The sequence below is a fragment of the Physeter macrocephalus genome, chromosome 6 (genome assembly GCF_002837175.3).
Source record: "Physeter macrocephalus isolate SW-GA chromosome 6, ASM283717v5, whole genome shotgun sequence".
Taxonomy (NCBI): domain Eukaryota; kingdom Metazoa; phylum Chordata; class Mammalia; order Artiodactyla; family Physeteridae; genus Physeter; species Physeter macrocephalus.
Window position 1 is genome coordinate 72,797,774 of NC_041219.1, and position 12,913 is coordinate 72,810,686.

The 12,913-nt window shown below is 39.3% G+C and overlaps 1 protein-coding gene and 1 non-coding gene across 3 annotated transcripts in view; both read right to left on the reverse strand.

Annotated features, from left to right (window-relative positions):
• The window catches only part of LMNTD1 (lamin tail domain containing 1), a 468,403-nt gene that overhangs the window by 107,204 nt on the left and 348,286 nt on the right, over positions 1-12,913 (reverse strand). The gene's annotated exons all lie outside the window — the stretch shown is intronic.
• Positions 7,576-7,647, reverse strand: TRNAK-UUU (transfer RNA lysine (anticodon UUU)). Its single transcript has one exon. It is a non-coding gene; the product is annotated as a tRNA-Lys (tRNA).

Genomic DNA, 12,913 nt, shown 5'->3' on the forward strand with positions numbered 1-12,913 from the left:
CCTTTACCCCCTGGTAACTTCTATAAAAAAAAAAAAAGATTTGGCCCTTGAAAAATGAGTAAAATTTTGACAGGAGAAACTGTAAGTCAAGGAAATTACAGCTAGGAAATAGCATAGATATGTATGGAAATTGAGAGAGAAAGCTGGAAAAGTGGGCTGGTCTTGCCTGCTAGACTAAGAAAGAGCTATACAAACAACTGACTGACTGAAAAGAATTATATTCTTGAGTCAACTCTATAACATTCTCACAAATGCATCTAGTTTAAATAACGACCTCTGATAACAGAATCTGCTACCTCTTGAGAGTTCCTGTCCCAACTTTGTTTGGTTCTATTTTCTCTTTATATTGAGCCTAAATCATTTTTCTTATGGCTCCAACTTATTTGTTCAAGTTCTACCTCTTATGGCCACACAGAACAAAGTCCATTTCCAAAGTCATCTATTTTTTTTTTCCAGCTGTGGTCCTTATGGCCAAAATATCTCCATTTTTTTAAAACACTTGTTATATGATATGGTCATTGATCATTCCCCATCCTGATCACTGTATTCTGATTAAACTCAGTGTTTCTTATATCCCCCTTTAGGTGAAACACTTCCATAGGACACAATTCCGCTGACCTTAATGTGCAGTGGAGCAGTCTACTAACCCTCTTTCTCTTTTCATAGACATCCTAATGTAACTGATGCAGACTAAGGCCCCCTTCATTTATATTTAGTTTAGTAGGCAATGCAAGGCCACTGAAGGCTTCTGAGCACAGGCTTACAGCTGTCCGTGGCTACAGTTGCATTAAAAAAAGAGAGAATGGAGGCGGGGGGGGGGGCAGATTATTAGGAAATTAAGGTAATGGCCCAGGAAAAAGGCAATGAGAGCCTGAGTTAGAGTGGTGATAAAGCAGACGGTGAGTGATGGGAGGGGTATAGGGAAATAGACACCATGGCGCTTGACATCTCATTAGATGGGAGGAGGGAGAAGCCACAGAAGTCTTTTAATTTGGACTGGGAAAATAGTGGCCTCATTAATCAGATATAAGGAGAAAGTCTCAAGGCACAACTTCAGGGGAAAATGTTGGGCTTGGTTTTGGACACAAGAAGTTTGAGGTGGCAGCAGAGGCTAAGAATGAAGGAAAACTGGGGAGCCATCTTCCTTCAACAGTTGAACCTGTGGGAGTGGGTAAGCCCCTCAAAGCAAAGTCTTTAAAGAGAGAAGAGAACCTTGAGAAACACCTACTTTTAGGGGTTTACAGGAGTCAGAAGAAGCAGAGAAGGAGAGTGGAGGGCACTCCTATAATCCAGGGTAGGAGTGTTAAGGGAGGGGTCAAGTTTTTGTTTGTTTTAAAATTTTTATTGGAGTCTAGTTGATTTACAATGTTGTGTTAGTTTCAGGTATACAGCAAAGTGAATCTGTTATACATACATCCACTCTTTTTTAGATTCTTTTCCCATATAGGCCATTACAGAGTATTGAGTAGAGTCCCATGTGCTGTACAGTAAGTTCTTATTAGTCATCTATTTTATATATAGTAGTGTGTACATGTCAATCCCAATCTCCCAATTTATCCCTCCCCTCCTTTACCCCCTGGTAACCATAAGTTAGTTTTCTACATCTGTAACTCTGTCAAGTTTTTTTTAATCATCAAATGCCAGGGAACTCAAGGTGAATAAAAACTGAGGAGAAGCTATTGCATTTGATGATTAAGAATACATATTATTAAAGGACAATTTTAGTGGGGTATCAGACAGAAATTATATAAGATGTTAGGATATGAGTAGGTCACAAGGAAGAGGAGACCACAAAGATAAATGAGTTAAAGAACACTGCCATTCAAGTGAAGGAGAAGATTAACAAGATGGAAGGAAGAGGTTTGATAGTTTTGGTGAGGGTGGGAGAGCATTGCTGGGTTTGTTTAGGATGGGGACACCCGAGCACAGGCAGTGAAAAGAAGGAGTGAAGTGAAAGGGGAGGGAGGGAGAGCAAGTACACTGCGGAATCCTTGACTATGTAAGTGAGTTGCGATAGTTAAGTATATCCTATCCATGGTTTGCTGAGACATAATGGTCTAGCACTAGTATTCAAGTATTCCACCTGAGGACATTTACAGCATATTACCTTAGAGGACAAAAATTTAATGGAAAAACTCTTAAAATATGATTTAGAAATAAAGCACTGCCTTTCCCGCCTCTCTTTCTGTGTCTTCCTGTCCATCTCGGTCTGTCTGTCTCTCACACACACAAAGAGCCATGAGCACTTCCAAAACATTTCTTTGACTCTATTTCCCAGGCAAGTGGTTTGATAAGCCAACTTAACTTCATATTGACCATGAAATTATTTCACATGGGCAGGTAAATTAAGTAAAATGCAAACATTTTCGGTGCTGAATCCTAATCCTAGGTCCTGAGAGAACAAGAGCTTTCCATCAAATATGAGATTAGAATGGGACTCATTTTGTGCCAACCTGATTTCTTATTTAAATGGTTCTTTATAAATTTAAGTTTCCTTTGCTCACCATTTTGGCCACTTTCCCTTTATTGTATGTGGTAGATTAAAGAGTAAATGTTTATCAGTCAAAGATATTTTTCCTTGAAACAGCAAAACTTCAGTTCAGGAGTAGAGCATGCCTATTAAACTTGCTTTACCATTTTAGCCTTTAACATAATTGGACCTATTCAAAGGTTTTTGTGTATGTTCAATGAGGTAGAGCTTTTCTTTCCACTGCTAACTGCAAAAATAAGAAAAACGCCATGGCATTTGATAGAAACACAGCAAAATTAGCATTTTTAGGAGAAACTCAAATGTTTCTTGTTAAAATAAATGAATAAATTGCCTGAAAATCATGTCATTCCCTATAATTAATCGTCTCTATCTGAAGTCGCTAACATGCACACACGCACACACACACACACACGCTCATAATGTCAGGTAGTGATAAGTTCTGTGAAGAAGATAAATAAGGCAGGTTAAAAGAGAGTGACATGACTGATACTATTTTAGACAGTGTGGTTAGGGAAGGGCTCCCTAAGAAAGAAATATTTAAGGAAAGACTTGGATGAACGATAGCCAATATTTATTGAGCACTTACTGTGTGCCAGACATTTGTGCTAAGCTCTGTATCATTGAATCTTTACAATGATTTGCTTTACAAAAGAGGGAACTGAGGCTTAGGGAAGTTAAATAACTTGCCCAGCAACTTACACATTCTGGTAAGACCCACAAGTTCTGGCTGAGACTTGCTTTTTCCCTTGCTGTTATTAATAGTACTATTAACTTTAATATTAACATTAATGTTAATGGATGGATAATGGCCCAAAATTAATATTAACATTATTGTTAATATTAAAGTTGAGGCCTTCTGGGTATAGGGTTTTCCTTTATTTTTAATGAGTAACACCTAGGTAAGAAGTGAATTCTATAGAACTCCAGTGTCCCTGTGCAATCTTGAGGACCATCTGCCTCTTAGAGTCACCATAAACACCAGACACTTCACTGATATTGGTCAAGCCTAGAAGGCAGGTATCTCAGTAGACAAGAACGGATGAGACCTCATGGACCAGTGGTGGGGGTGGCCTTTACTAGGAGAGTGGGTCATGTATCCGTGGCAACAGAGGGAAGGTGGGTGTATTGGCATGGATGCAGGTGGTGGTGGTAGCTTGCAGAACTCTTCTGGTGGCTTCTCCTTTCTCAGAGAGTTAAAATAAGAAAAGTGATTTAAAAAACCAGTAAAATAAGGATCGATGTTTATTTCTTTAGTGATAAAGTAATCTTCCCTAGTGCGAAACACTTCCTCAGACTTAACAGAAAACTATCATAAGAGGGAGATAGACAGGAAGAACATCAACTGCAATGCCAAGTGATAAATAGCTAAATAATATTAGTCTCAGTGGAGAAGGTGTGAGGCCAGAGAAGCAAGTGATTTATTTACTCTTTCTGAGTGATTCAAAGGAAGTTTTACGGAGTAGGTGAAATTTGAAGCAGGCCTGGAAGGATATAATGGTAATGGACAGACACTGTTCTAAATATTTCTATTCATAACGGTCCTATGAGACGTAGGTATTTTTCTTGCCCCCATTTTACAGGTCAAGGGATTGAGGTACACGCCCACACAGCTAGTGTGTGCACCACTGACACACGCTTGCCTAGTCTGACTCCAGAGCCTGCTCTCTCAATCACTTCCCCAATCTTAACTTTTATAGGTGAATACCATCACGATTTAAGAACTGCCTTTTCAATCTCCTGTTTGTCCCTCTGTGGTTGTTTATGCATTAGCTAACTGCAAGATTTTCCTTGAGATGGACATTTTGATTGATTTCAACCACACCTGCCTATTAGGGTTACCAGGGGAGCTCTTCGAAAATTCCAAGTCCCAGGCTGTACCCTTGGGAATTTTGATTTAATTGGTCTTGATTGGGGCACAGGCAACAGTGTTTGTAGAATCATTCCCCAGGTCATTCTAATGTGCAGCGGGGGCCGAGAATCACTGACTTCAAGGAAAGAAAAGAGTTCTGAGGGGCAGATAAAAGAATTTGATACTTGCAGTACCATTGCTTTGGGTTAAGAATTTTCTCTCTTAAAAAGGAAATGCTCTAAGAGGCTGGAGCAACATGTTAAGTCTCTAGAAAGATCCCAGTGGGAGTGATTTTATCAACTCTCCTTTCTCCTTGTGATGAGACCTTCAGGAAGGGCCAGAAGTAGAATCAGAGAAGCCAAGGTTGACTAGAAAGCCAAGGATTTGCTCTGTTCTTAGTAAAATCACTTGACATTAACTTGAATATTTGTCAGTGTAATTTAATAATTGACTCCAAGACCAAATCAACTGCTAATATCATCTAAAGATAACTCTAAATAAATTTTAGGATCATACTTTGGTTAGTAAAGTACGAAGATGGCCAGGCTATAAGCTTCGTGAAAGCAGATGTTCTGTCGCTGTATCCACAGCACCTAGCATAGTACTTAACACCTAGTAGCCATTCATCGCACACCTGGTGAATGAGTGAAATTCATCGTCCATCTTCATCCGTGTGAAATGATTTGCCCCAGAAGAGAAAACAAGTCTGGTGACTGATTCACAGTCTTTGCCACACCGTTGTAAGAACATTATGTAACTTGCTCCTATTTATTGATCCATTTCCCTATTCGGTGACATTTGGGATTGTTCCCAACTTTCTGCTCTTAAATAAACAATACAAAAACCACGCTTGTATATGTTTGCCTGTGCATTCACAGAGGAGTCTCTCCAGAATATATCCCTAGAAGTAGAATTGCTGGGTTGGTGGTATGTGCTTGTCAACATTTTGTACATTGTTAACTAGTTTTCCAACTTTGTACTCCAAATAATACACAAAATGCAAAATATGAAGAAAAAGATTATCAATTTGATTTAAAATATAAAAATTCTTTTTTTTTTAAAAGGATTAGAAGTAAGATGTAATTTCCAACTACTAGAATAATTAAAGTAACAAAAAACAATAAAACAAATAACAGGGAGGTATTTTAAGTAAAATAAGATAGTAATCATTAATCACAATAAGTGTGAATTTAATTTCCATTTTAAGGAGAGATTTCTGAATTGGAATAAAATATAAAAATTCTAAATGACAAAATATACAATAAACAAGCTAAAACATATTGTAGCTCTTTTCACTTCTTTCCAGTACAAGTAAACAATATAATAAACAAACTTAAAGTGCCAAGTTCCCCTTTTGTAATCAGCTCATAAAATGGCTAAGAAAGACTAGCACCCCACCCCTCTTGTGTCTGGCTTTGCCCAAGAAGTTGTTTCGGAGAATAGTCACATCTCCAGATGGTGCTTCAGGGCAGTTTGGCTGATGGTGGTCCAGCTGAGATCCAGGAAAGAATGATCTAAGACTGCAGGTGTTCATTCTGCCATTTTTCCAAAGCAAACTCCCAGCCCTTGGCGGGTGGGGCAGAACACAGGGCCACCTGGAGCCCCTCCCTGGCATGCCTGCCTCTCCCTGCGGCTCACCCCTCAGGGACAGACTGGTTTTAGCAAACTGGACCGTCAAGCTTTCCGGGGCATAACTAATGCAAGAGAATTCTCACCAAGGCTGATCAGAGACAGATTTGCTAATTCCCCCTTTTTTGAAGCATTCATTATAACATTTTTGTCCGAATATGTAAATTCTCTCTGTAATCAAATAACTCAGAGTAGAAGTGTCTGACCCTTCTCAGGGAATCCTTTGAACTCTGCATCTCCCAAAGCTTTACCTTTTAAATATTTGAGAGATGTGAAATACATATCTAGGTGACCATGTGTACTTTATGATGTAGACTCGACTTTAACTCTACTTGAAATTCGGGGGTACCGTGCTGAGAAAAAGAAAAAAAAGCTTAGCTATTGCCGTAGTTTACTTCCAGTTATGACAGAGCTGCCCTTCCAGAGGAAACGATGTGTTCCCGTGTACGATTGTATTTTAGATGGAATAGCAATACCTATGGCAATTTTCCATACAAGGTTTTAAAAGGACATTTCAGAAAAACAAGGAAAAAAACCCCAAACAGGCCTTTTTAAATGTTAACAGGAACTTCAGTACCCTCTCATTCTAACTCCATTTAGTTCTACGTACTCAATTCTAATTTTCACCATTAGCAAAATAAATTTAATGGATCTGTTTTGTTGTTGTCGTTTCTCTAAAGCATAAGAAAATGACACAATGTACCTTTTCAATGTAAATATTTCTTTTTCTTCAACACAATAGGAGTAAATCTACTAGTTTTTCCTACCACAGAAAAACAAAAGCTGCTGCTACTGCTGTGTGAGTGGTCCATCTGAATGGTCTCCAGGGACATGCTAGCTTTGCGCAGAGCAAGTCATTCAGTTTGACTTTTTTCTCTGTGCCTTTTCTCTGAACTGACTCCTTTTCTTGTGTTGAACACAAAAGTCTAAACTCAGCACAGCAGCTTCAGGCACCAGGTCACCTTGGTCCTCTCACAAAACCTCGTGTGGATTGTATTCATCTCTAAAGCCATTACTGTTTGCTTCCATGTCTTCATTTGCTCTAATAATGGTCAAAATTTATTGAATCCTTGCCACGTGTCAAACGTTTCATGTGCACCTTGTCATGTAATTCTCCCCAACCTTATGCAACAGATATTTCACCCCAATTTGACAGATGGAGAGAAACTGAAGCATCAGAGGCTTAAGTAACTTGTTCAAGATAGGCAAGTGGCAGGGAGAAGCCTCAAAGCCAGGTGAGCTGCCATCAGAGTCGGGCTCCTAACCACTGTCCTGGGCTGCCTCGTGCCTGTATCCTCCATCTCCATGCATCGCTATATCCGACCTCCACAAGATCGGATCTCTCTGGTTTGTTCACTGAGGTATTCCAAGGGCCTAGAACAATGCCTACATGTAGTTAACACACAATAAATATTTCTTGAATGAATACATCTCTTTGTTAATTTTTTCTTTCACTTATTCATTTGTTTAGTAAACAAATGTTGATTGAGCCCGTAACACCAGGACTTACTCTACACACACGAGAGGCAATAATGAACAAAATCCCTGCCCTCAAATAGATTACTTTTTTTTTTTTGGCCAGGCCATGCAGCTTGTGGGATCTTAGTTCCCTGACCAGGGATTGAACCTGGGCCACAGCAATAAAAGTGCCTAATCCTAACCACTAGACCACTAGGGAACTCCCAAGAAGATTACGTTCTCGATGGAAAAGACAGACTAATATATATTTAATAATTAGGTAATGAGTTGCTGTGAAGACAAAAAAGCAGGGTAAAGGGACTAGAAAATGATGGGAGAGTACTATTTTAGCTTGGGTAGTTGTGGAAGCCTTGTCTAAAATGCAGACATTTGGGCAGACACGTGAAGGAGGGAAGGAAATGAGTCATTTGGTTATCCAGAGGGAGGGGCCCCAAAGAGGAGAAAAAGCAGGTGCCAAGGCCATGAGGTGGGAGCATGTGGGGCACATTCCAGGGACAAGAGGGAGTCAGTGTGGATGCTTCTAGTGAAAAAGGAGGAGGGTAATAAGAGAGATGATCAGAGAAGTGGAGGAAAGGAAAGCGCTGGGCCCTATAGGCCATGGAGAGAACTTCAGCTTTTATACTGAGTGAGATGGGAAACTAATAGATGGTTTTGAACAGAGAACTTATGAGATTTACTTCCTTAATAAAGGGATATCTCCCTGTGGGGAGAACTGTAAGAGGGAACACATGGAAGCAGATAGACCAGTCAGGGGATCTTACAATAGTCCTGGCTAGAGGCAATGGTAGGTTAGACCAAAGTAGTAGCAATAGGGGTGATGAGAAATACTTAAATTCTAAATGTCTTTCAAGGGTGGTATAATTTGCTGGTGGAGTGAATGTGGGATATGAAAGAAAGAGAGGAACAGCCCTTCGATTTTAGACATTTGAAGCAGGGCATTTACTGAATTGGGAAGGCTCTGGGAAGAGTAGCCGTGGAACTGGAGGGAAATCAAGAGCTTGGGTTTTGAACATGTTTCTCACCATCTAGTACTGCTTTGTATGCTGAGCATATTCAATAATGATTACATAAGACAGCAACTCAGGGACCTGAAAATCTAAACACCCTTAGGGTATACCAAGCAGGTAACCTAACCATATGACATGGCCAAGTACAAAAACAGCAAAGCGGTGCTGAGATCACTGAACCAGAGAATTCATGCATGATCCACAGGCACTAACAAACATAAAACAAAAAGTTGCTCTGGCCTGTGTTGCCCTTGACCTTGAGTTTGCGAGCCCTAAAAAATGATTTCAGACATCACTGGCTTTCATCCACATCATTCTTAGTTAATACTGATATGTACCTTCTGCTAAAATGGGCATGTAGCTGAATTTTGTAGGATAGAAACTGCACATCCTGCTTTCATTCATCAATGACTGTTGTTATTCTTACAACAAATATTTGTTAAACCCTCACTCCGCCAGTCACAGTTCTAGAAGAGACATGACAGCAAATGGATAGTGCCAAATAACATTTCAGATTATGTTACTACCTCAGATAGTCAGAGATAACCACTAACAATCTCAACTATGAGAAAAACAAAACACTATACACCTGAAACTAACACAACATTGCAAATCAACTATACTCCAATAAAAAACTAAAAAACAAAACAAAACAAAAAACCAGAACAAAATATAAAGCCTCTAAGAGGGTTCTGAGTAGTTTAAATAGATCTTTGAAGTTGGGCATTCATGCATGAAAGCTTATATGCTTAATTCATATGACATTTTTTTCAGGACCCCCTTCTTATTTCACACATAATTTTAACAAATCCAAACATCTGTTTTGTAGCCCAAAATAGATAAATCAGAAATAAGTCAGCAGAAGAGGAGAAGGGAAGAACAGAGAAGGGTTAGAGAAGGGTTAGCTGTAATAAGAAACACCACTGCACTGCTAGAGGGAAAAACGTACAAAAATTAATAAATAAACACAATTTTTGAAAAAATGTGGAAGTCGGCGGAGACTTCATATTTTCTATATGGACAAGAAGTCTGTTAAAGTTTAATAAACCTGAAGCCTTCACTGTTTTAAAGCACAGAACAGTCAGCGATGGTCATCTAGGAAGGTTTACATTAAACTCATACGCTCTGCCTTAAAAAGTCAGGAAACGTACAATCCATTTAAAAGATTTCTCTGGAAATGTTGAATGTACACATTTAGAAGGATTTGCTTCAGGTATTTGGAAAAATCTGTCAAAGTGAAATACCTCATTCTCCAATAATGTTGGGTTTCTGCTCTGATCCAGGACTCTGGCCTGTGTGCCACATACATGCCCACATACATGGTGAACAGACAATAAAAACACACCCTCAGACATGCTTTCCTATTTTTAGCAACTGCCCCAGACCCTCTCACATCACTTGCCCGCTCTCTCCCTCCTAATTCCATTCCAGCATTCAGCCGGCCTCTGTTCCAAAGCTCTGGCCTGCCCTTCGCTGCCTGTACTCATAGTTGGATCTGATGACAGAATTTAGCTTCCCTGCATCTGACCTTTGGAGTTCCCTGGGATGTGGCTGCAGGTGTGCACATCAGGTATCCACCAGTTCTCACTGGGCTTTTGCACAGCAGAGCCCACCCCAGCTTTAGCCCAAACTTGACGTGTACTTGGATTGGACCCCCGGAGCTTGCCATGACTGTTCTTACATTCAACATGCACAGAAAACACCTTTCACATATGAAAAGGACACAACCAACACATCATCAATGAGGATGCAATTTGAGTTGTTCCTGAGTTAGTGATCTTTCTTTTTAGAAGTGGTTAACTCATAGAATCATAAATCTTAGGCTTAAATTATCCTTAAAGTTTGCCATCAGTCTTAATGTGAATGCTGTCTGCAAAGCTACTGAACTCTTCCAGTTTTCATGGGTTTCCCTCGTTCTTCAGAAATATTCATTTACAAAACAGAAAACTAGGAAGAGGTACTCAGTCCATAGCTGTGACCTAGACTATAGCTAAAGAGTTAAGGTAAGGATTAAACCAGGGACCTTTGCTTGTTTAAAGTAGAAAAAAGAGGTAGCCAGCCACATCTAGAGAGCCTGACTGTGGAGCTAAGTGAACAACCCAAACCAATCCACTAGATTTTACAAGTTTTTAATAATGTTAATTATTGTCCAAGGTAAAGAAGGATTAAGTGACCATTGTTTGCATTATTCAGGTGTGTGTTCTTTAGCTTAAAACTAATTACATTTAGCCATGTGACCTGGATTTCAAAACACATATAGACCACAAACTCACTTTTATAAAAGAAGTTATCTATAACCTCTGTCTAAAGGCAAATAAAATGGCAAACATTCCAGTGTCCACACATTACCCCTGCAATTGAAACTTTCTTCCTACTATTTTTCAGTTGCTATGGAAAAACTGAGTTCTGTAGACCAAAAGCAAATATGTAATAGCATTACAATAACCGCAATAGATCTTAGAGGGGTGGGCGCACATATACACACACACACAAACACACACACACACACGACCCCCCCCCAGAGCAGAGTGTTAATGGACATATCTCTGCAGCTAGGTCCTTTTCATTTACATTACTCATTTTTTCCTAGCCAACTGAGCATAATGTTAGCCTGATGAGCTCTGTTTGGATAATAACATATCTGATTTCACAGCAATTCTCAACCAACAGCTTTCAGAACTGCCTGGCTCTAATTTTCAACTTGTATTTTTCAGGCCCCTGAACCATAACATCTTTCTGACACAACTCAGGAATACAAAGTTGTAAAATAATCTGACTTGAGTAATAATAAAGAACAAAATGAACTCTGGAGACTAGGAGATGGATGTTTTGGTCCAAGCTTCACCATTTATATCCCTACTACCGGGAACACCTCTCAGGCCTCTGTTTCTCTACTGATAATATTAGGGAAGTCACTGAACAATTTCTGTGAAATGGACCCCATGGTCTGGTCTGCCGCCTCTGAGGGATTCTAGAACTTTCTCTGCCTCTTCCAGCTCAGGTCTTTTCAGCTCCTGCTTATTCTCTTAAACCTGCTCTTTTCAGACCCCTCTGCTTACTCCTAACCTTCCCGTCATCATCTGAGCAGTGAACTTTCTTTGTCCAGAAAGACTTTTTCTGCCTGATGGTTGGCAGAGCCCTGCCTGGGCCTTGGCCTCACCACCAGCAAGACAGGCCCAGGTGATGGCCCCAGAGAAGCTTGAGTCTGGGTGGTGACTCTGCCGCCCTCTAGCTGTGGCCTCCAGCAGCCTGGGCTGTGCACAGAACTTGTTCCTTAAAGTTACAGTCTTCAAGAGTCTGAATTTAAAACTAATAATTCAGTCCTCTTCACAAATTGGTTGTTCTGGGTGCTGGTTACATAGGTGTGTTAAATTTGCTAAAATTAATAGGCCTGAATACTCATGATATCTATATTTTTTGTACATATGCTATAGTTCAACAATTTTTAAAAAAAATTTTTATACAATTTTGAAAGGTTACTTTCCATTTACAGTTATTACAAAATATTGGCTCTATTCCCCGTGTTTTACAACACATCCTTGAGCCTATCTTGTAAGATAGGTGTACTAATAGTTTGTACCTCCCGCTCCCTGACCCCTATCTTGCCCTCCCCCCACTGGTAACCACTAGTTTGTTCTCTATATCTGTGAGTCTGCTTTTTTTTCTTATATTCACTAGTTTGTTGTATTTTTTAGATTCTACATATAAGTGATATCATATAGTATTTGTCTTTCTCTGTCTGACTTAATTCACTTAGCATAATGCCCTCCAAGTCCATCCATGTTGCTGCAAATGGCAAAACTTCATTCTTTTTTATGGCTGAGCAATATTCCATTGTGTGTGTGTGTATTATATCTTCTTTATCCATTCATCTGTTAATGGACACTTAGGTTGCGTCCATATCTTGGCCATTGTATATAATGCTGCTATGAGCATTGGGGTGCATTCAGCAAATATTTTTTAAGTTAAGTGAACAGACCATGATTTTTAAAATGCTGCCATATCAATGATATTTTTCCCTTATGTAAACAATAAGTAAAACTTCTTTGCCAGAGGAGTAGGAATTGTTAAAAAATTCATGTTTTGTGAACATGTATTAAGTACAATTTGATTAATGTATCTAGGGATTCTCTGGGCTGAATTCCCTAACAGCACTTACTGGAACCTAAGAGGTTTGTCCTTTCCCACTAAAAAGGTAAGGCGCATATTACTTAAAGGTTAGAGTACAATAGAGATCAGAAACCTTGTTCTATAATTTTTAAACAAATGTTGCACTGTGTCACTATTTCTTCATGTTTATTTCCAGGCTGAGGAGTTCTATGCAGCTGATAGAACTTTCAAAAGAATAATCATAAAAAATTGCTCCTACCCAACCTGAAACCTCAAAAACATTCTCAATGAATTTGAACATCCCTTGAGAATACATCAAACAATGGCTTTTTTTTTTTTTTTTTTTTT